Source organism: Oncorhynchus masou, unplaced genomic scaffold, assembly GCF_036934945.1.
Source record: "Oncorhynchus masou masou isolate Uvic2021 unplaced genomic scaffold, UVic_Omas_1.1 unplaced_scaffold_2451, whole genome shotgun sequence".
Lineage (NCBI taxonomy): Eukaryota > Metazoa > Chordata > Actinopteri > Salmoniformes > Salmonidae > Oncorhynchus > Oncorhynchus masou.
Genome location: NW_027008904.1, coordinates 10,001 through 35,000, shown reverse-complemented (window position 1 = coordinate 35,000; position 25,000 = coordinate 10,001). Strand labels below are relative to the sequence as shown.

Sequence of the window (25,000 nt, the reverse complement as noted above, 5' to 3'; positions counted from 1 at the left end):
TTTACCAGCCCATTGACTGTTAATGACTACTGCTGCATAGTAATGTGTCATGAATCACCAGTCATGAGCTGTCCTTCTCCCTCCCGGGAAAAACAACAACAAAACAAATCAAATCAAATCAAATCAAATTTATTTATATAGCCCTTCGTACATCAGCTGATATCTCAAAGTGCTGTACAGAAACCCAGCCTAAAACCCCAAACAGCAAGCAATGCAGGTGTAGAAGCACGGTGGCTAGGAAAAACTCCCTAGAAAAGCCAAAACCTAGGAAGAAACCTAGAGAGGAACCAGGCTATGTGGGGTGGCCAGTCCTCTTCTGGCTGTGCCGGGTAGAGATTATAACAGAACATGGCCAAGATGTTCAAATGTTCATAAATGACCAGCATGGTCGAATAATAATAAGGCAGAACAGTTGAAACTGGAGCAGCAGCACGGCCAGGTGGACTGGGGACAGCAAGGAGTCATCATGTCAAGTAGTCCTGGGGCATGGTCCTAGGGCTCAGGTCAGTTGAAACTGGAGCAGCAGCACGGCCAGGTGGACTGGGGACAGCAAGGAGTCATCATGTCAGGTAGTCCTGGGGCATGGTCCTAGGGCTCAGGTCCTCCGAGAGAGAGAAGGAGAGAATTAGAGAACGCACACTTAGATTCACACAGGACACTGAATTGGACAGGAGAAGTACTCCAGATATAACAAACTGACCCCAGCCCCCGACACATAAACTACTGCAGCATAAATACTGGAGGCTGAGACAGGAGGGGTCAGGAGACACTGTGGCCCCACCCGAGGACACCCCCGGACAGGGCCAAACAGGAAGGATATAACCCCACCCACTTTGCCAAAGCACAGCCCCCACACCACTGGAGGGATATCTTCAACCACCAACTTACCATCCTGAGACAAAGCTGAGTATAGCCCGCAAAGATCTCCGCCACGGCACAACCCAAGGGGGGGGGGGGGGGGGCGCCAACCCAGACAGGATGACCACATCAGTGAATCAACCCACTCGGATGACGCACCCCCTCCAGGGACGGCATGAGAGAGCCCCAGCAAGCCAGTGACTCAGCCCCTGTAACAGGGTTAGAGGCAGAGAATCCCAGTGGAAAGAGGGGAACCGGCCAGGCAGAGACAGCAAGGGTGGTTCGTTGCTCCAGAGCCTTTCCGTTCACCTTCCCACTCCTGGGCCAGACTACACTCAATCATATGACCCACTGAAGAGATGAGTCTTCAGTAAAGACTTAAAGGTTGAGACCGAGTTTGCGTCTCTGACATGGGTAGGCAGACCGTTCCATAAAAATGGAGCTCTATAGGAGAAAGCCCTGCCTCCAGCTGTTTGCTTAGAAATTCTAGGGACAATTAGGAGGCCTGCGTCTTGTGACCGTAGCGTACGTGTAGGTATGTACGGCAGGACCAAATCAGAGAGATAGGTAGGAGCAAGCCCATGCAATGCTTTGTAGGTTAGCAGTAAAACCTTGAAATCAGCCCTTGCTTTGACAGGAAGCCAGTGTAGGGAGGCTAGCACTGGAGTAATATGATCAAATTTTTTGGTTCTAGTCAGGATTCTAGCAGCCGTATTTAGCACTAACTGAAGTTTATTTAGTGCTTTATCCGGGTAGCCGGAAAGTAGAGCATTGCAGTAGTCTAACCTAGAAGTGACAAAAGCATGGATTAATTTTTCTGCATCATTTTTGGACAGAAAGTTTCTGATTTTTGCAATGTTACGTAGATGGAAAAAGCTGTCCTTGAAATGGTCTTGATATGTTCTTCAAAAGAGAGATCAGGGTCCAGAGTAACGCCGAGGTCCTTCACAGTTTTATTTGAGATGACTGTACAACCATTAAGATTAATTGTCAGATTCAACAGAAGATCTCTTTGTTTCTTGGGACCTAGAACAAGCATCTCTGTTTTATCCGAGTTTAAAAGTAGAAAGTTTGCTGCCATCCACTTCCTTATGTCTGAAACACATGCTTCTAGCGAGGGCAATTTTGGGGCTTCACCATGTTTCATTGAAATGTACAGCTGTGTATCATCCGCATAGCAGTGAAAGTTAACATTATGTTTTCGAATAACATCCCCAAGAGGTAAAATATATAGTGAAAACAACAGCGGTCCTAAAACGGAACCTTGAGGAACACCGAAATTTACAGTTGATTTGTCAGAGGACAAACCATCCACAGAGACAAACTGATATCTTTCCGACAGATAAGATCTAAACCAGGCCAGAACTTGTCCGTGTAGACCAATTTGGGTTTCCAATCTCTCCAAAAGAATGTGGTGATCGATGGTATCAAAAGCAGCACTAAGGTCTAGGAGCACGAGGACAGATGCAGAGCCTCGGTCCGATGCCATTAAAATGTCATTTACCACCTTCACAAGTGCCGTCTCAGTGCTATGATGGGGTCTAAAACCAGACTGAAGCATTTCATATACATTGTTTGTCTTCAGGAAGGCAGTGAGTTGCTGAGCAACAGCCTTTTCTAAGATTTTTGAGAGGAATGGAAGATTCGATATAGGCCGATAGTTTTTTATATTTTCTGGGTCAAGGTTTGGCTTTTTCAAGAGAGGCTTTATTACTGCCACTTTTAGTGAGTTTGGTACACATCCGGTGGATAGAGAGCCGTTTATTATGTTCAACATAGGAGGGCCAAGCACAGGAAGCAGCTCTTTCAGTAGTTTAGTTGGAATAGGGTCCAGTAAGCAGCTTGAAGGTTTAGAGGCCATGATTATTTTCATCATTGTGTCAAGAGATATAGTACTAAAACCGTAGAAGCCCCTCTCCTTCTCTGTCTCTGTGTTAGACAACTCCAGCACAGGTCCTTTTACACTACGGTTCTAGTGTGTGTGTAAGTGTGTAAGTGTTTGTGCCTCTCCCTTTGATTGCAGCTTTGCATGAGTCAAACTGTGAGTGGCCTGTGAGTGCTGCTGAGAGTACAGGACTTTTCCCTTTTCTCTCTCTCTCTCTCCCTCTCTCTCTCTCTCCCTCTCTCTCTCTCTATCCTCAGCTCTCTATTCTCTCTCTTCTGTCTCTCTCTTCTCTCTCTCTGTCTCTCTCCTCTCTCTTGTCTCTCTCTCTCTCTCTCTCTCTCTGTCTCTCTCCTCTCTCTCTATCTCTCTCCTCTCTCTCTCTCTCCTCTCTCTCTTCAGTCTCTCTCCTCTCTCGATTTTGTCACAGTGTTCTCCTATACCCATATTCTTCTCTTGCCTCGTCCAATCTTTCTCCTCTCTCTCATCTACCTCTTTCCTCCCCTCTCTAGTCACCTACAGTGTATCTCTCCATTCTTTCTCCTCCTCCCCATAATGCCCTGTTATTTACAGTCCAGGGTTCTCCTGACTCCCTGCGTTCTGATTGGTGTAATCCAGTGGGAGCCTGCAGTTCCCCCCGGCCCCCCACTGGTCATGTTTTATATTGGCTGACATCAACACTGGGATTTTTACTTTAAACAGAAAACATGAAAAACATGGATATCAAAAAAGGGATAGTGGGTCTCTGTATTTGATCCATCACTTCTGAGGTTCTGGATACCGTAGCTGGCTCCAAAATGAACTGGCACAGAGGATGCTCGCTAGCAAGAAATCTAAAAAGTTTTAGGTTCCTCGGCGTACACATCACGGACAAACTGACATGGTACACGCACACAGACAGTGTGGTGAAGAAGGCCTAACCTAGGCCTATAACAGAGGCCTAACAGAGGCCTTAACCTCGGGAGGCTGAAGAAATGTGGCTTGTCACCTAAAACCCTCACAAACATTTACAGATGCGCAATTTAGAGCATCTTGTCGGGCTGTATTACCGTCTGGTACGGCAACTGCACCGCCCTCAACTACAAGGCTCTCCAAAGGGAGGTGTGGTCTGCCCAACGCATCACCGGGGCAAACTACCTGACCTCCAGGACAGCTACAGCACCCAATCTCACAGGAAGGCCAAAAAGATCATCAAGGACATCAACCACCCGAGCCACTGCCTGTTCACACCGCTGCCACCCAAAAGGCAAGGTCAGTACAGGTGCATCAAAGCAGGGACTGAGAGACTGAAAAACAGCTTCTATCTCAAGGCCATCAGACTGTTAAACAGCCATCACTAACACAGAGAGGCTGCTGCCTACATAGAGACTCAAATCTGTATGTGGATCTGAATCACTAGTCACTTTAAACAATGCCACTTTAATAATGTTTACATATCTTACATTACTCATCTCATATGTATATACTGTATCTTATACCATCTATTGGATCTTGCCTATGCCGCTCGGCCATATATTTATATGTACATATTCTTATTCTATCCCTTTACATTTGCGTGTATTAGGTAGTTGTTGGGGAATTGTTGGATTACTTGTTAGATATTACTGCGCTGTCGGAACTGGAAGCACAAGCATTTCATGACACTCGCATTAACATCTGCTAAACATGTGTATGTGACCAATAAAATGTATTTGAGGTGTTGATATTGAAGAGATTCTTTCTCTATCAGGGTTCGTGTCTCTCCAATTCCATGTCAATTTAGTTTATTCAGGAGATGGTTAGAAATGTCTATATAAAATAAAAAGGATATAGTTGAAGGACAGATTCCTGAATGGACTGTTCTACGTAGAAGCTGTTAGTGTCATTGCATTACCCAAACATTATTATCATAGTGTTAATATAATTATAATATATTATATCACATTAATATTATTACAGTATTATACCTAAATCACAATCAAAGCTTCATTTCATATTACGGCAATATCGAGACTGTTTAATATGTTTATATTGTAATTGGAAATATCCCCTGAGATTCACAGAGCAATGCAATATAATCAGCTATAGTAATAGCTTTTACATTTCAATTTTATTGCAGGGACACGAACAAATACACGCAAAGAAACAAGCACACACGAACGCACGCACACACACACATCGCAGGCAGGCTAATGTTTCAGACGGAAATGTTGGGAATGTTTCTCAAAATGTATTGTCACGTTCTGACCTTAGTTCCTTTATTTTTGGTCAGGGCGTGAGTTGGGGTGGGTAGTCTATGTTCTTTTTTCTTTGTTCTATTTCTGTGTTTTGCCTGGTATGGTTTTCAATCAGAGGCAGCTGTTGATCGTTGTCTCTGATTGAGAATCATACTTAGGTAGCCTGTTTTCCCCATTTTAGTTGTGGGTGATTGTTTTCTGTTTAGGTTGTTTCCCTGACAGAACTGTGCGCTTTCGTTTGCTCCATTTTGTAATTTTGTTTGAGTGTTCTTTTGTGAACATTAAATATGAACAATTTCCACGCTGCGCTTTGGTCTCATTCCAACGACGATCGTTACATGTATAATGTGGACATGTTTAGAGCTATACAAATGGATCATAAAAATGACACAGGCCTAATTGTCTCCACATTCTTCTCTGTGTTGGAAATTCATAATGTTGGGTTTCAGAGGCTAAATGACACCAAACTGGGAGAGAACAGGGACATAATTAGCCGACAACGACAACAAACTAAAATCTCTGCACTAATTAAGATACATTAAGACACAAAATTCTTGTTGCGTCCTGGCCTGTTTTAAATCCTAATTCCGAGCTCACTGCTAGCCTGTTAGCGCTGGGTGGACGAGACTGATCAAGGTGACACACCGCCATTAACCGGAAACAGTCACGCCAACAATGGGCAGGCAGCATAGTGCTACACTACAGGTGGTCAGGGCTGGTGGAAGGATAATTACCCAGGACCTACTAACTACATGGCAGTGAAATCTGATTTCACAGAAGTATCTGGTTTAACAAGGAAATCTTATGACACTGAGAAACTATTTTACAGCGGCACTGAATCTAATAAACACCTCTTCTGTCCAATGTAGTTTTTAATGAACTAATATCTAAATTATATGTGTACAAACTACTGTAAATTGTATGGGTTGGGAGGAAGCCTAGTGGTTATGAGCATTGGGCCAGCAACCAAAAGGTCTCTGGTTTGAATCCCCAAGCTGGTTTGGTAAACAATCTGCTGATGTGCACTTCAGCAAGGCACTTTTTGCTTGTGTAAGTCGCTCTAGATAAGAGCCTCTGTTAAATGATATAAATGTAAATGTCTTGAAGTTTGAATCTGACCTTTTGGGCTCGTGAGTGGAGCAACGGTGTAAGGCACTGCTTCTCAGTGCAAGAGGCATCACTACAGACCCTGGTTCGATCCTGGGCTGTATCACAACCGGCCATGATCAGGAGTCCCATAGGGCGGCGCGCAATTGGCCCAGCGTTGTCCGGGTTTGGCCGGAGTAGGCCGTCATTGTAAAATTTGTTCTTAACTGACTTGCCAAGTTAAATAAAGGTTAAATAAAATAAAAAATGTGGGCAATTTGGACAAATGTCAATGCAGCGTTTATGAGTTGATGTTGATTTTACTATTGGACATTTTAGGTGACATCATTTTTGTCATTTTTAAATTACAGTTGAATGCATTCTCAAAAGAATGAGAAAGGGACAGAAAATGAATGACCTTTATTTAACCTACACTTAGAAGAAAAGGTGCTATCTAGAACCTAAAAGGTTAGGCTGTCCTCATAAGAGAACTCTTTGAAGATCCATTTTGAGTAGAACCATTTTGGGTTCCATGTAGAACCCTCTGTGGAAAGGGTTCTACATGGAACCCAAAGGGTTCTTCCTGGAACCAAAATGGTCCTTCTATGGGGACAGCTAAAGAACCCCATTGGAACCCTTCGTTTCTAAGAGTGTACCTTGTTAAATTGCAATAGCAAAATGACATGACATCTAGATATCACTTCCGTATTCCATCCTCTCCCTTTCTGTGGGGTGATTCTAGGTTCTAGGCCTGCATGCTAAGTGAATTCTGCTGCATTTCAGGAGGTGTCAGTGGCAGCAAAGTCCTTCCTATTTGATAAACAGTGTTTACATCAAGCACCCCATTGCCCTATTAGTATTAAAAGGAGTTACTTCAGAAAGCTCTTATTCTGCCCTTAGACACTTTTCTATTATTTATGATGGAATTGAAAGCCTTGCGGAGCGCGAGGATAGAACATCTCTGCATAGGAAATGATGTGCCGCAGCCAGTTTACATAACGCACTCTGGTAAACAGAGGATTAAAGACTACGGGGTAATTAGAGCAAAATGTTATCTCCACACATTACTTTGTTTGGATTAGATGTGTGTGTGTGTGGGGGGGGGGGGGGTTAAAGGCAAGAACATCGTGAAACCTTTGATGGTTTCCAAAGCCTTAATATTGAAGTCTTTTAAAGCATGGGACTCATGCATGGGGCAGTACCCAGCTGATAACAACTTTTTGTATCCAGTAAAATTGTGTGAAACAGACATTACAGTGACTTGTGTCCATCATCAGAAGCTTCTTGTTATCTGTTTGAGACTTAGTTCTTATCTTTGAATTTGAGATGTTCTTTCATAGTCAAATGTCACTTCTTGACACAATCAATGCTAGTAACAATATCTTACTTCAAGGCTGACCGGGGTTCAAACCCAGGGTGTCGTGTGCATCGTTTTTACAGTTTTACAAAAACTGGTTAGCATTTAAACTCCTACTCTGGCTCAATGTAAAGGCGCTAAGATAGAAAGTATGTAGCCTCACTGAATGTGTGCATTTAGTACGTAACCTCACTGAATGTGTGCATTTAGTACCTAACCTCACTGAATGTGTGCATTTAGTACGTAACCTCACTGAATGTGTGCATTTAGTACGTAACCTCACTGAATGTGTGCATTTAGTACGTAACCTCACTGAATGTGTGCATTTAGTACGTAACCTCACTGAATGTGTGCATTTAGTACGTAACCTCACTGAATGTGTGCATTTAGTACGTAACCTCACTGAATGTGTGCATTTAGTACGTAACCTCACTGAATGTGTGCATTTAGTACATAACCTCACTGAATGTGTGCATTTAGTACGTAACCTCACTGAATGTGTGCATTTAGTACGTAACCTCACTGAATGTGTGCATTTAGTACGTAACCTCACTGAATGTGTGCATTTAGTACGTAACCTCACTGAATGTGTGCATTTAGTACGTAACCTCACTGAATGTGTGCATTTAGTACGTAACCTCACTGAATATGTGCATTTAGTACGTAACCTCACTGAATGTGTGCATTTAGTACGTAACCTCACTGAATGTGTGCATTTAGTACGTAACCTCACTGAATGTGTGCATTTAGTACGTAACCTCACTGAATGTGTGCATTTAGTACGTAACCTCACTGAATGTGTGCATTTAGTACGTAACCTCACTGAATGTGTGCATTTAGTACGTAACCTCACTGAATGTGTGCATTTAGTACGTAACCTCACTGAATGTGTGCATTTAGTACATAACCTCACTGAATGTGTGCATTTAGTACGTAACCTCACTGAATGTGTGCATTTAGTACGTAACCTCACTGAATGTGTGCATTTGGTAAGTAACCTCATTGAATGTGTTCATTGAGTACGTAGCCTCACTGAATGTGTGCATTTAGTACGTAACCTCACTGAATGTGTGCATTTGGTATGTAACCTCATTGAATGTGTTCATTGAGTATGTAACCTCACTGAATGTGTTCATTGAGTGTGTAACCTCACTGAATGTGTGCATTTAATATGTAACCTCATTGAATGTGTGCATTTGCAAGTAAACTCACTGAATGTGTGCATTTAATATGTTACCTCACTGAATGTGTGCATTTAGTATGTAACCTCACTGAATGTGTGCATTTAGTATGTAATCTCACTGAATGTGTGCATTTAGTATGTAACCTCACTGAATGTGTGCATTTAGTATGTAACCTCACTGAATGTGTGCATTTAGTATGTAACCTCACTGAATGTGTGCATTTAGTATGTAACCTCACTGAATGTGTGCATTTAGTATGTAACCTCACTGAATGTGTGCATTTAGTATGTAACCTCACTGAATGTGTGCATTTAGTATGTAACCTCACTGAATGTGTGCATTTAGTATGTAACCTCACTGAATGTGTGCATTTAGTATGTAACCTCACTGAATGTGTGCATTTAGTATGTAACCTCACTGAATGTGTGCATTTAGTATGTAACCTCACTGAATGTGTGCATTTGTATGCTTAACTCACTTATCAACCCTGCTCCAAACACCCGATATATCATATGATTTTTCACACTCGAACACCATCAAAGAGACATACCCCACTCAAATATTGAATCAATCTTTATTTATATTAAATTAAAAATATATTTTTTGACAGATTCATGTAACAAATATGAGGAACAGTACTTCCATGATATCAAGCTTTAGGTCTGGTCTAAAGTTCAGTGGAGAGTTGTAGCCAGTGCTGCCAACATTCTGTGGGGAGGCAGGGAGTAGGAGCTAGAGAGGCTGAACCAGAAAAGGGGAGGGACACACTGTGTCTCTGTCAGTGTTTGACAACATTTATAAATAAGCATGCAGTTAAATCAAACATTACATCAAAATAACTTTAGTAGTTTGTGTTCACGTACTGTACAGGCCAGTCAAGTGGGAGGTGCCTCACGATATGGATCTCAATTTCTACATCTTCCAATTCAACCTTGATGTCTTCGAACATGGAAATCATGGAAAGGGTTGGCTCAGGGGTGAATGTACATTTGCACACTGGACTGATAAACAAGGAGATAGATGGACTGGATGGCACACGACTGAAATAGAACAGGGGCTGAAACATATCTTGGCAGGTTGAGTTGGCAACACTGCTCTGAAGTATTTTGAGAGAGGGAGAGAGTGAGAGAGAGAGTGAGTGAGTGAGTGAGTGAGTGAGTGAGTGAGTGAGTGAGTGAGTGAGTGAGTGAGTGAGTGAGTGAGTGAGTGAGTGAGAGAGAGAGAGAGAGAGAGAGAGAGAGAGAGAGAGAGAGAGGTCAAAAAGAAGATATAAACCATTGTTAACCCCAACACAGATATTAAATAGAGAACTCACAGAGAGATGCTTCATACAGTTCAACTAGCCAGTTTCACAGGCGAGTGCCCGACAAGGGTGTTTTACATTTCAAATCAAAATGTACTACCCAAAGTAGATATACCGTACACACAGAAGCTATGTCATATCTAACGCTGACACCTGATAAACAGACGAGAAGGGAAAGAGAACAGAGAAAGAACTGAACGTGAAACAGAGAGAAAAGTGGTAAAAAGTTAAAGCATTCTCCTCCTATGGACACATTTCAGCGGGTCGCCTCGTCTCTGTGCTTTATAAAAATACTATTCACATTTTGTCACGGGACAATAGTGTGTTCAATCTGGAGGAAAGTCCAAATGACTGTACAGTTACATTGGTTTGATAGGTATATCCATTTCAACACAGAAAATGGAACCGATAGAATGCGTCTTCTCTAATAGGACAATTCAGATGGTGTCACATTATCAGGATGTATTGAAATATTATCCGAATACTGAATGAGGTGACACGTGTTGCGGCTGTAAAAACCCTCATTCATGTTATTAAATACACTTCATCAACACAATACAATAAACAGAAGGATTTTTGAATATGTTGAAATAGTTTTAAAAAACAGTGACAGACCAAAACATCGGTCATGATAAATATGACTAAATTAACAGTAGAAGCCAGGATGACTATGAATCCTATATTGAACAGTAAAGATGAATCCTATACTGAACAGTAAAGATGAATCCTATATTGAACAGTAAAGATGAATCCTATATTGAACAGTAAAGATGAATCCTCTACTGAACAGTAAAGATGAATCCTCTACTGAACAGTAAAGATGAATCCTATACTGAACATTAAAGATGAAACCTATATTTGACAGTAAAGATGAATCCTATATTGAACAGTAAAGATGAATCCTATATTGAACAGTAAAGATGAATCATATACTGAACAGTAAAGATGAATCCTATATTGAACAGTAAAGATGAATCCTATACTGAACAGTAAAGATGAATCCTATACTGAACAGTAAAGATGAAACCTATATTGAACAGTAAAGATGAATCCTATACCGAACAGTAAAGATGAATCCTATGCTGAACATTAAAGATGAAACCTAAATTTGACAGTAAAGATTAATCTTATATTTGACAGTAAAGATGAATCCTATACTGAACAGTAAAGATGAATCCTCTACTGAACAGTAAAGATGAATCCTATACTGAACATTAAAGATGAAACCTAAATTTGACAGTAAAGATTAATCTTATATTTGACAGTAAAGATGAATCCTATACTGAACAGTAAAGATGAATCCTATATTGAACAGTAAAGATGAATCCTATACCGAACAGTAAAGATGAATCCTATGCTGAACAGTAAAGATGAATCCTATACCGAACAGTAAAGATGAATCCTATGCTGAACAGTAAAGATGAATCCTATACTGAACAGTAAAGATGAATCCTATACTGAACAGTAAAGATGAATCCTATATTGAACAGTAAAGATGAATCCTATATTGAACAGTAAAGATGAATCCTATGCTGAACAGTAAAGATGAATCCTATATTGAACAGTAAAGATGAATCCTATGCTGAACAGTAAAGATGAATCCTCTACTGAACAGTAAAGATGAATCCTATACTGAACATTAAAGATGAAACCTAAATTTGACAGTAAAGATTAATCTTATATTTGACAGTAAAGATGAATCCTATATTTGACAGTAAAGATGAATCCTATATTGAACAGTAAAGATGAATCCTATACTGAACAGTAAAGATGAATCCTATACCGAACAGTAAAGATGAATCCTATACCGAACAGTAAAGATGAATCCTATACCGAACAGTAAAGATGAATCCTATACTGAACAGTAAGTGTATGTTTGTGAATTAACTGTATACAGTGGTGTAAGGTATTAAACACTTAAACCTTTCCATGGTGTGTTTTATCTTAACAACAGGAAGTTACTACAGAATTGTGCTACTGATTTCTTTCCAACTCCAAACAGCAATAGAAGCTGTCCCTCAAACCATCTATCCTCGGGACAAAAATGGAAAATACTATTAATTGAACTAACAAATACTCAGGGTAAAGAGCAATAACACTCACAATGAGGTATCATGCATGATATAGTATTAGGTACAACAGGCATAGCTAATACAGTTCTACTGCAGTGGTGGAGGATACAGTACTTGTGCTGCTGATTGTGTCATAGAATACTTTCCAACTACATACTGTGTAGGAGAATACTAAGGGGCCAAACCTTTCCAACTACATACTGTGTAGGAGAATACTAAGGGGCCACACCTTTCCAACTACATACTGTATAGGAGAATACTAAGGGGCCAAACCTTTCCAACTACATACTGTATAGGAGAATACTAAGGGGCCAAACCTTTCCAACTACATACTGTATAGGAGAATACTAAGGGGCCACACCTTTCCAACTACATACTGTATAGGAGAATACTAAGGGGCCACACCTTTCCAACTACATACTGTATAGGAGAATACTAAGGGGCCAAACCTGTCCAGCTACATACTGTATAGGAGAATACTAAGGGGCCAAACCTTTCCAACTGCATACTGTATAGGAGAATACTAAGGGGCCAAACTTTTCCAACTACATACTGTATAGGAGAATACTAAGGGGCCAAACCTTTCCAACTACATACTGTATAGGAGAATACTAAGGGGCCAAACCTTTCCAACTACATACTGTATAGGAGAATACTAAGGGGCCAAACCTGTCCAGCTACATACTGTATAGGAGAATACTAAGGGGCCAAACCTTTCCAACCAAGTAGAGATGTCATTTTCTGGTAGATAAAGAGACGTCAAAGACTAGTGTTGCTATTTGAACAAAATGGCGGACGGTGAACATTGAGCCAAACTGTTGGCAGCTATGGTGTCCATATTAGGACTGGCTCAGGGTCATAACAGGCTCTTCTAATATGAACACGTACAAAGAGAGACTGTTTTTTCACTGGTTTTGAAAATCATAGAATCTGCAATCTGTCATTTCAGTCCTTGAGGAAAAACAAGTTAAACACAACATGAATACTTCACATTGTAATGACATGTTAATTCCGGTTTGCGGAACTATTTGGGTCCAACGGCAGAACAAAATAGTTGTCATCATAACCAGAGGCAGTAGAACGACAGGAAGCAGACAAATAGCACATACATATGAAGACTTCTCATTCAGTACTTCACTATGTCCCCAAGTTTCTCTCTGTTCTGTTCCTTCATATATCTCAACCTTGCAGGTGTAAATGTGAAATGCATTTGAAATAATCATGTGGTTGGATTATTGTGGTTGGATTAACTAAGATAAAACACGTTATTTAAAAATTATTTTTCACTTCCTGCTCGTTGGATCAATGTGCTCCATATGGACTAAAACAAACACCCACAAAGCAGCAGAAACATGTATCAATAACCCTCCTCTCTGCCACAAGGACAGCTGGGATACGCCTCCTTATGCTGTATGACGAAATATAGACAAAGTAAAGGCAAATCGAGTAGGAAATGAAAAAATGAACATGCATGGCTCCATAACAGCAGTGTAACCAAATGACTCTGAAACAGAAGTTTACCGGTGGTCCTGGACGTTCCACTAGGCAGCAGAAGCTGTCTGGCAGTATTCTCATAGGTGTTTATGAGGCATCAGTAGTACAGGTAACTGCTCCTAGTACAAGTTAGTACAGGTAACTGCTCCTAGTACAAGTTAGTACAGGTAACTGCTCCTAGTACAAGTTAGTACAGGTAACTGCTCCTAGTACAAGTTAGTACAGGTTACTGCTCCTAGTACAAGTTAGTACAGGTAACTGCTCCTAGTACAAGTTAGTACAGGTAACTGCTCCTAGTACAAGTTACTATTTATTCTAAATGGTCAGTTACACATGACTTGTAATCACTGGTCCTGCCCGAGTGGGGCAGCGGTCTAAGGCACTGTATCTCAGTGCTAAAGGCGTCCCTACAGACCAAGCTGTATCACAACCTGCCATGAATGAGAGTCCCATAGGGCGGTGCAAATTGGACCAGCGTTGTCGGAGTAGGTCGTCATTGTAAATAAGAATTTGTTCTTAACTGACTTGCCTAGTTAAATAACATAAAAAACATTTCCATTTGGCACTAGTCATACCCTTCACATTAAGGTTGGGGTCAGTTCAGAATTGAATTGAGTTAATTAATAAACAGCCATTTTAAGTCATGAATTCCATTTTTATTTGCTGATTTGACAACTGAACTTCATGTCGCCCTCGTCTCAGAGTAACAGAGAGACTTGTGGTGAAGTCGCACAAGAAGATTCCGTGTCAAATCTCTGGAACTTGACATTTTGGATTTAGAATGAGGAGTTGGTAAACCTATTGCTGTATAGAGGTGAACTGAGAGTTGTCAGGGGGAGAGAGAGAGGAGGCTAGCTGACTGTCAGTGGGCTTAGTTTAACCACTGGTTCTGAGGTTAAACTACTACCTTTATAGAGGACTAGTTCTGTGGTTAAACTTAAACCACACACCAATACTACCACCCCCCTCCCAGTGGAGCTCCCTCCCTCCCTCCCTCCCTCCCTCCCTCCCTCCCTCCCTCCCTCCCTCCCCCTCCCTCCCTCCCTCCCTCCCCCTCCCTCCCTCCCTCCCTCCCTCCCTCCCTCCCTCCCCTCCCTCCCTCCCTCCCTCCCTCCATGAGAATCTGTCTATATGGAATCTGTCTCTCATCCATTCATCCAGGCCTCCACTAGAAAGGACACCCTCCTCCTCCTCTCTCTGTGTCTCAGCCACCGTAGCGAGTTATAACGGAGACTATTTTTCATGCTACAGCAGTCCTCCTCATTATCCTCTCATTTGCATTGCAAACCGTTACTTCAAACTCTGTGTCCCTCTGTCAGGCCACAATCTGCATAACCTAATTTCCTCGCAGTGATGAATCTCTTCCGAGACATTATTGAGAAAAAATCCTATGTCATTCCATTGAAGCCAGTGATAAAGGAACTTTTACAAAGTTATTTGTTAAGATGCCCACATGGTTTACAGTAGTTTTAGACGTGAAAAGGTTTTTCTAGTTAAGCTGCCCACATGGTTTACAGTAGTTTTAGACGTGAAAAGGTTTTTCTAGTTAAGCTGCCCACATGGTTTACAGTAGTTTTAGACGTGAAAAGGTTTTTCTAGTTAAGCTGCCCACATGGTTTACAGTAGTTTTAGACGTGATAAGAGCTTTCAAGTTAAGCTGCCCACATGGTTTACAGTAGTTTAGATGTGATAAGAGCTTTCAAGTTAAGCTACCCACATGGTTTACAGTAGTTTAGACGTGATAAGAGCTTTCAAGTGAACAACGTAACAGTGAACGCCACACCCCCAAAAATTTTCCAATGGATGACCTGCGTTGTACATACAGGTAAGTAGTTGTTGTTTTTAACACATTATATAAATAATTGTGAAAATTAAATAGAGTAAACATTAAATAAAACATGTTGAAAATGGTACAAGGCTTGGTCACAACAGTTAGTTACCGTAAATACTGTAAGAGGTGAGTAACACTGAAGTGATGGTGATGCAATATCTACAATATGTAGCTCCTTTGTGAGGAACATTTCAACATACAGTAGTGGTTGGTTGTCTTTCCATCTCTCTCTCTCTCTGCAGTTCATTTTGTCGCAACAACAGTCATGTAAAACACTGTGCTCTGTATAACTTTTTCGACACACTTCACCTTTTCCATCTGCGTTCCTCATCGTGGTTCCCTCGTACCGTCCCGAGAGTCCTGACACCATCCCTGTCTGTGTAGAGAACAGTGCACATGGTCATACTATCTCCATATAGCGTGGTTCCTCCATGCTCCTTTCACAAACACTACCACCGCTGCCAGTCCAGCTTATATACAGCGTCAGAGGTTACCTAGAGCTTTACCTAGAAACGTTTTACTGTTGTTACTGTACCAGTGAGGGGCTAGAGTGGAGATAAGGAGGTGGAGTCTGGTAGTGTGTTGGTTGGTGGCACTCTGAGTAGGGTCTGCTAGCTCCTTCTCTGGAGAACGCTAGCTAGTTAGCTAGTTAGCGCAGGTGATGGATGGTGGGATGTCGTGGGGAGGGGTTTTGGGGAGGCTCTCGTGACTGTTTGAGGTACTGAGGAAGGGACAGAGGAACCGGAAAAGGCTGGGTACTAGCTGGTCAAGAAGCTGGAGGAAGGTGGGTTGGGACCTCACTTCTATACCACTGTGTTCCTCTGTCGGTATGGGGGAGGGGGCAGAACTGTGCCCGGCTTGAGATTGGATGAGAACTCTGATAGGTACTCGGGGTTTTCGGCCACCTCCGGCCTGATGCAGCCGTTCCGTTTGTAGAACAACTTGCCATTGGTGGTTCCCGCCTCAAGGGTGCTGCCCGCCTGGTTTGTAAAGCTGTTCAACGGCTTGGGTGGCAGGCTGTGCTGCCAGTACTCTGGATTGTCAAAGGTCACCTTGAGCTTCTTGCCTGCCGGTTTGCCTCCCGCCTGGTTCCCCTGTCCCTGCTTCAGTACACTGCCAGGGTGGGTGGTGTGCCCCTGGTAGGCTGGTATAACACTTCTCTGGTCCTCGGGCACCAACATGGAGAGGGACCTTTCTTGACAGTTGACCTTTCAGGGTGGTAAACCTGGGTGGCAGAGGGCCCACCACCACACTGGATTAGGTGGGACTGGTGTCCCTGAAGGCCCAGGTGGGTTCGTTGTGGTGAGTTGCCAGATAGGGCCGAGTGGCCAGGTTTCACACCAACACTGTGGAGCTTGTGAATGTGGTGACCCGGCAGTGGGTGATGGCAGCCTCCCTGCAGCCCAGAAGGGGAGCTCTCTGTCGGTACGACGGGGTAGTAAGGAAGGCCAGTCTGGACAGTGAGTTGGGGATAGGAGCCAATACTGATAGTCGAGGCTGTACTCTGTGATGGGAGACCACCGTTCTTTCTCAGGACCAGGTCTCCGGGGTTGTGGAAGGTGTTGAGGTAGAGAGGCTCGTTGATGTACTCGTCTTCGCCCCCCTTGGGCTGGCTGTTGGGTGTGCTGTGGTAGGCTGGGTTGTCCAGGGCGTGGACCTCGCCGTTCTTGCGCCGCGCCACGAATGGGTTCTCCTCAATCGGTTTCAGATAGTCTAGAGAGAAAGAGAGAGAGAGAGAGAGAGAGAGAGAGAGAGAGAGAGAGAGAGAGAGAGAGAGAGAGAGAGAAAGAAAGAAGGAGAGAAAACAATAAATAGTGTGTGAGAGAGAAGCCACCTTGAAAGAAGTCAGAAAGAGAGAAAATGAGAAGAGGGTAGTTCACCAAAGATCAGTGAGCAGATCCATATCAAGGTCTGAAGGCCACCTTGCCAAGCCTTTCCTTGTCAGTCTCCTCTCTCAGCATCCTGAGGTGAACCAGCAGCTCCAGTTCTGCACTGCTGCCTGCCAGGCACTATAATAGTATGGGGTGGAATCTATCTATTTGACACTCCTCCCCTCCACTCCCCCCCACTCTCCCACCCTTCCACTCCTCCCCTCCACTCCCCCACTCTCCCACCCTTCCTCCACTCCTCCCTCCACTCCCCCACTCTCCCACCCTTCCACTCCTCCCCCTCCACTCCCCCCACTCTCTCCCACCCTTCCACTCCTCCCCTCCACTCCACCCCCCACTCTCCCACTCCTCCCCTTCCACTCCTCCTCCCCCTCCACTCCCCCACTCTCCCACCCTTCCTCCCCTCCCTCCCCCTCCACTCCCCCACTCTCCCACCCTTCCACTCCCTCCCCTCCCTCCTCCCCTCCACCCTTCCACTCCCTTCTCCACTTCTCCACCCCCTCCACTCCCCCCCACTCCTCCACCCACTCCCCCCATTTCTCTACTTCTCCACCCCATCCACTTCTCCAATCTCCTCTACCCCTCCACCCTCCACTCCTCTACCCCCTCCACTCCTCCAACTCCACCACTCCTCCACCCGTCCCCACTCCTCTACCCCTCCACTCCTCTCCACCCACCACTCCTCCACCACGTCCACTCCCTCCTCCCCTCCCCCTCCCACCCCTCCACCTCTTCCACTCCTCCCTCCTTCTCCCCCTCCACCCCTCCACTCCTCCACCTCCACTCCTCCACCCCTCCCCTCCCTCCCTCCCCCTCCACTCCCCTAACCCCTCCACCCCTCCTCCTCCCTCCACCTCTCTCCACTCTCCCATTTCTCTACTTCTCCACTCCCCCACTCCCTACTCCTCCCTCCACTCCCCCCACTCCTCCTCTACCCTCCCTCCTCCCCTTCTCACTCCCCCCACTCCTCCCCCTCCACTCCCCCACTCTTCTCCACCCTCCACTCCCCCACTCCACCCTCCCATCCTCCACTCCTCCACTCCCCCACTCCTCCACCCGTCCACTCCTCCATTCCCCTACTCCACTCTGGTGCTCAACCGCCCCCTCCCCCACTCCCTCCACTCCACCCTCCACTTCTCCCTCCTCCCTCCCTCCCCCACTCCTCTACCCTCCACTTCTCCCCTCCACTCCACTCTCCCCCACCCTCCTCACCACCCCCCCCTCCTCCACCCCCTCCCCCTCCACCCCCTCCACTTCTCCACTCCCCACTCCCCCCACTCCTCCACTCCTCCACCCGTCCACTCCTCCATTCCCCTACTCCACTCTGTGCTCAACCGCCCCTCCACTCCTCCCCCTCCACCCACCCCTCCACTCCCCCACTCCTCACCCCTCCACTCCTACCCCTCCACTCCCCCACTCCCCCCCCTCTACCCCTCCACTCCTCCCCACTTCTCCACTCCCCCACTCCCCCACTCCTCCACTCCTCCTCCACCCGTCCACTCCTCCATTCCCCTACTCCACTCTGGTGCTCACTCCTCCCACTCCTCCCCCTCCATTCCCCTACTCCCCTCCACTCCTCCACTCCCCCCCCCACTCCTCTACCCCTCCACTCCCCCACTCCTCTACCCCTCCACTCCCCCCACTCATTCAATCCTCCACTCCCCCACTCCTCCCCCACCAGATCTGTCTAGGCTCTAGGCTTGGGTTTCCTGGACACAGATAAGCCTAGCTATTCCAATGGAGATTCTTCATTGTGCATGTTTTTTAGTTCAGGACTAAGCCAGCCCCAGATGGTCTAACTACCTGACGAGGTCTTATCCTTCATGGGGGTCATGTAGCCGTCCTCGTCCGTGTCCCCCGGGGCCCCACACCCCGGTCCCCCAGGAACACGGTAGGGTCGGCACTGTAGCGCTGCCCGTTGTTGTCCTCTGCCCCGGGCCTTATCTGGGTCTTCTTCTTGAGCAGCGTGCCATTGCAGCGCTGGTCCTCTAGGGTGTCCAGGGCTGCCCCCTGCGTGCCTGCAGGATCTGGAGAGGAGACACAAGACGGGGACCCTCCCAATGCCAGGCCCTCCTCAGGGGTCGAGCCTGAACCGTCCCGGTACCCAAACTGGTTCTGGGGAAAGAGGGGAGACAACATGAGAGGAAAACATTAACTCCAATGTAGGAGGACTAACACTCATTACAAAGCCGCTCTTACAAATCAAGGATGTTTTTCATTTATTTAATGTCATTTATTATTCTCATGGAGATGAACATCTCTTACAAGAGAGGGCCTGTATAGTTACTCTGAAACCAAATCTGGACCAGAGTTATGAGAGAAAACGTTTGACTCCATGAACCAACATGTTGTTGTGAATCAAATGACTCCATGAACCAACATGTTGTTGTGAATCAAATGACTCCATGAACCAACATGTTGTTGTGAATCAAATGACTCCATGAACCAACATGTTGTTGTGAATCAAATGACTCCATGAACCAACATGTTGTTGTGAATCAAATGTCTCTGCGGCTGTTTTCCAGGGTATAGTTTTGGTTCAAAGGTCTCGAAGAAAGAAGGAGGAAAAAACAGAGTTTGTATTTAAACACCTGAACCCTATGAACAACAACAATAACAACAACAAACATATTACATGACTTATAGGGCAAGTATATTTCCTGATATTCTCCAGGATAGCTCCAAGCTATTAGAGCTGGGACAGCTTGCCAGAGTTTCTACTAGAGAGCCATCCCCCTGCCCGCAAGGTTTTACTGCTAATATTAGTCACCTTCTGGGAAGCCACAAAGGGAGAGGGGGGGGGGGTCCTGGGGACCGGCCTCTCTTTCACTCCCACCCACTCTTTCCCTCTGTCCTCTCTCCATCACTCCATCGCTCTGCAATCAGCTCTTCTCCTCTCCTCCTCTAGCCCAACCTCTCTATTCATCCCTCTCCTCCGTCAAGTTTTTAAAAGGCCCCATTATCCTCTCCTCCGGTGAGGTTCAATCAGAAAAGCAAATTAGTCAGAATTACACTCTATCCCAAATGGCACCCTATTCCATTTATAGTGAACTACTTCTGACCACTACTCAAAAGAAGTGCACTGTATAGGCAAGGGGGGGCATTTGGGCCACATCCTAGCTAGTCTATTTTATTCACTGTGCCAGCGGAGCCAGTGTTCCAGTTCTTTCACTTTGCAATTTTCTTCCATGACTCCCTGTCCTATTCATAGTCCTAGACTGTTTGACTGCATAATGAAAATGTGTTTCAGTCAGAATATTGACCTTTGACATTTCAGATGTGTGGGTGCCTGTGTCCAGGTCCCCCAGGGCCATGGCATGACCGCCAGCACGAGGGCACATGGGCACACAGTCAATATGAGATGCAGGATCATGGTCGAGGCAGAGCGGTGGCGAGCGACAGAGTAAATAGCCAAGCCCAGGACTCATTGTCTCTGAGCAAACGGTGGCGGCGCTTTAGTGGAGAGGCTGCTATTTACACACGGAGGCCGGCGTAATGAAAAAGGAGGCCTGGAGAGCAGGTGGTTAAAAGGCCAGGGTCGGGCGTGACACTGGGACACAGAGATGGAGAAGAACTGGAGAAGGCAGACTGGGACAGAGAGAGAGAGAGAAGAACTGGAGGAGATATACTGGGACAGAGAGAGAGAGAAGAACTGGAGGAGGCAGACTGGGACAGAGAGAGAGATAATAACTGGAGGAGGCAGACTGGGACAGAGAGAGAGATAATAACTGGAGGAGGCAGACTGGGACAGAGAGAGAGATAATAACTGGAGGAGGGACAGAGAGAGAGAGAAGAACTGGAGGAGATACACTGAGACAGAGAGAGAGATAATAACTGGAGGAGGGACAGAGAGAGAGAGAAGAACTGGAGGAGATATACTGGGACAGAGAGAGAGAGAAGAACTGGAGGAGAGAGAAGAACTGGAGGGACAGAGAGAGAGAGAGAAGAACTGGAGGAGGCAGACTGGGACAGAGAGAGAGATAATAACTGGAGGAGGCAGACTGGGACAGAGAGAGAGATAATAACTGGAGGAGGCAGACTGGGACAGAGAGAGATAATAACTGGAGGAGGGACAGAGAGAAGAACTGGAAGAACTGGAGAGAGAGATACACTGAGACAGAGAGAGAGATAACTGGAGGAGGGACAGAGAGAGAGAGAAGAACTGGAGGAGATACACTGAGACAGAGAGAGAGATAATAACTGGAGGAGGGACAGAGAGAGAGAGAAGAACTGGAGGAGATACACTGGGACAGAGAGAGAGAGAAGAACTGGAGGAGGCAGACTGGGACAGAGAGCGAGATAATAACTGGAGGAGGGACAGAGAGAGAGAGAAGAACTGGAGGAGATACACTGAGACAGAGAGAGAGAAGAACTGGAGGAGGCAGACTGGGACAGAGAGAGAGATAATAACTGGAGGAGGCAGACTGGGACAGAGAGAGAAGAACTGGAGGAGGGACAGAGAGAGAAGAGAAGAACTGGAGGAGAGAAGAACTGAGACAGAGAGAGAGAGAAGAACTGGAGGAGGGACAGAGAGAGAAGACTGGAACTGGAGGAGGCAGACTGGGACAGAGAGAAAGATAATAACTGGAGGAGGCAGACTGGGACCGAGAGAGAGAGAAGAACTGGAGGAGATACACTGAGACAGAGAGAGAGAAGAACTGGAGGAGGCAGACTGGGACAGAGAGAGAGAGAAGAACTGGAGGAGGCAGACTGGGACAGAGAGAGAGGGGAGAACTGGAGGAGATACACTGGGACAGAGAGAGAGAGAAGAACTGGAGGAGATACACTGGGACAGAGAGAGATAATAACTGGAGGAGATATACTGGGACAGAGAGAGAGAGAAGAACTGGAGGAGGGACAGAGAGAGAAGAACTGGAGGAGGGAGGGACAGAGAGAGAAGAGAAGAACTGGAGGAGGCAGACTGGGACAGAGAGACTGGGAGAAGAACTGGAGGAGATACACTGGGACAGAGAGAGAGAGAAGAACTGGAGGAGATACACTGGGACAGAGAGAGAGAAAGAACTGGAGGAGATACACTGGGACAGAGAGATAATAACTGGAGGAGACTAGGCAGACTGGGACAGAGAGAGATAAGAACTGGAGGAGATACACTGGGACAGAGAGAGAAGAACTGGAGGAGGGACAGAGAGAGAGAAGAACTGGAGGAGGCAGACTGGGACAGAGAGAGGGAAGAACTGGAGGAGATACTGACTGGGACAGAGAGATAATAACTGGAGGAGAGACTGAGGACTGAGAAGAACAGAGAGAGAGAGAGAAGAACTGGAGGAGGACAGACTGGGACAGAGAGAGAGAGAAGAATTGGAGGAGAACAGACTGGGACAGACTGGGACAGAGAGAGAGAGAAGAACTGGAGGAGGCAGACTGGGACAGAGAGAGAGAAGAACTGGAGGAGATACATTGGGAAGAACTGGAGGAGGCAGACTGGGACCAGAGAGAGAGAAAGAACTGGAGGAGATACACTGGGACAGAGAAAGAGAGAAGGGCTGTCTAGATGAATGGAAATCAGATGGAAGTGGAGGTAGGGTTTGATACTTTCTGAGGCTGATAGGACATTGAGGAAAAGAGAGGAGGAATTACATCACAATTTAGTTGTTGTGGATAGTATGTGTGTGTAGTTGTTAATTTGAGTGTGTGTGTGTGTGTGTGTGCTTGTGTGGGGAGGGGTGTTTCTGTGCATGTGTGGGGGGGGGGTGTTTCTGTGCATGTGTGGGGGTGTTTCTGTGCGTGTGTGTGTGTGTGTGTGTGTGTGTGTGTGTGTGTGTGTGTGTGTGTGTGTGTGTGTGTGTGTGTGTGCACAAATGTGTGCTTCTACCTACCCTGTTGGAGTCGCGGAGCCTGGCTGTGTATGATAGTGGAGGCATGTTAAAGTGATGGGGAACCAGGTACTCCTCAGCATCCATAAAGTCCTCCACATCCTCCTCATCCAACAGGCTCTGGAAGAACTTACTGTCGTTGGGGCTGGGCAGCTTCATACGGTCATCCCCCTGAGTTAAGAAACACAGATACACAACATCATATTACTGTCTACTGGGTTGTGTTCAGCAGAGCACAGCGTAGCGAAATGTTTTGCTGCGCAACACCACATTTGGGACGGTGGCGCTAACGTATGCTAATGTCATGAGCATGACGTTATAAGTAACAAGAACATCTCCCAGGACATGTCTTATATGGGCAGAAAGCTGAGATTATTTTCATCTAAATGCACTTTCCAGTTTACAGTAGCTATTAAATCAAATCAAATCAAATGTATTTATATAGCCCTTCGTACATCAGCTGATATCTCAAAGTGCTGTACAGAAACCCAGCCAAATGTAAAACCCCAAACAGCAAGCAATGCAGGCGTAGAAGCACAGTGAAAACACGTCCATGTTGTTTGAGGAGAGGACACAACAACAAAACACTTTCATCACGGCAACTGGTTTGATACATTCACCTCTGAAGGTAAATAATGTACTTACATTCAGTAATCTTGCTCTGTTTTGTCATCCTGAGGGTCCCAGAGATAAAATGTAGCGTAGTTTTGTTTGATCAAATCAATTTTTATATTAAAATGTCGGAACTGGGTTCTAAAGTTTGAACCCCAGTTGGTTCTGGCCCCACACCCACCCCACCCCATTTGGGTATGTCGTTTTAGGCAAACATTGAAAAAAAGGGTCTGATCAGCTTCTACCCCTGAACAGTTAATCAAATGTCTACCCAGACTATCTGCATTGTCCCCCCCCCCACCTTGTCCCCCCCCCATCCCATCTCTTTTACGCTGCTGCTACTCTCTGTTTATTATCTATGCATAGTCACTTTAACTCTACCTACATGTACATATTACCTCAACTACCTCGACTAACCTGTTCCCACGCACATTGACGCTGTACCCCCTGTACAGAGCCTCGCTACTGTTATTTTACTGCTGCTCTTTAATTCATTGTAATTTTTATCACATTTTTTACTTATCTATTTTTACTTAACAATTATTTATCTTAAAACTGCATTGTTAGTTAAGGGCTTGTAAGTAAGCATTTCACTGTAAGGTGTTTAGCGGATGTGAAAAATACAATTTGTTTTGATTTGATTTGGAATTGATCAAGTTCAGGCAGAGTATGCCTCAACTGTCTACTTGCTCAACATGATCCTGATTTTTACAATATCTTGGGACTGTTGTGGACATGTGCATTAAACCAGAGTACGCAGATATGCAAAGTAAAATGTAAATATTTAAGTTCAGCGAACTGCAATACTCCTAAACAGGATTTTCATGCATTTCTCAGGACTGGACTGCCTTGTGTCTCATCCACCAGCAGACCAGACAGAGAGAGAGAGCAGGGCTGAGCCGTACCTGGATGACCAGGTATCTCTGGGGGTCCCGGGCCATCCTACACAACTCTGCAGCCAGCTCCTTAAACTTGGGCCTGCTGTCTGCGTCTATCATCCAGCCTGGAAGAAAGAAGACACAGCTTGTCATAAAAGAACATGTTTGATTCAGATAGTAAGGTAATGTGTAGTAACAACGACCTCTGAATGCTAAGGTGCCCTGTTGCTATCTGTGTACTGCTCATTCAGGCCCACTAAAAGGCTTTTAGTACGTTGTGTACATTTGAGTCCCAGAGGAATAGTGGTCACTGGTCACCATGGTGACTGCTGATACCAAATAACAGATTCACCCTGAATCTTAGAATAACATGAAATACCATTCAGTCATTGGCTGGCCTGAGACAATGTACAGTAGATAGTGTTAGAGAGAGAGAGAGAGACAGAGAGAGACAGAGAGAGAGAGAGAGAGAGAGAGAGAGAGAGAGAGAGAGAGAGAGAGAGA

The 25,000-nt window shown here is 45.2% G+C and overlaps 1 pseudogene; it reads right to left on the bottom strand.

Annotated features, from left to right (window-relative positions):
- Positions 1 to 16,085: 16,085 nt before the first annotated feature.
- The window catches only part of LOC135533559 (receptor tyrosine-protein kinase erbB-4-like), a 15,487-nt pseudogene continuing 6,572 nt past the window's right edge, over positions 16,086 to 25,000 (bottom strand).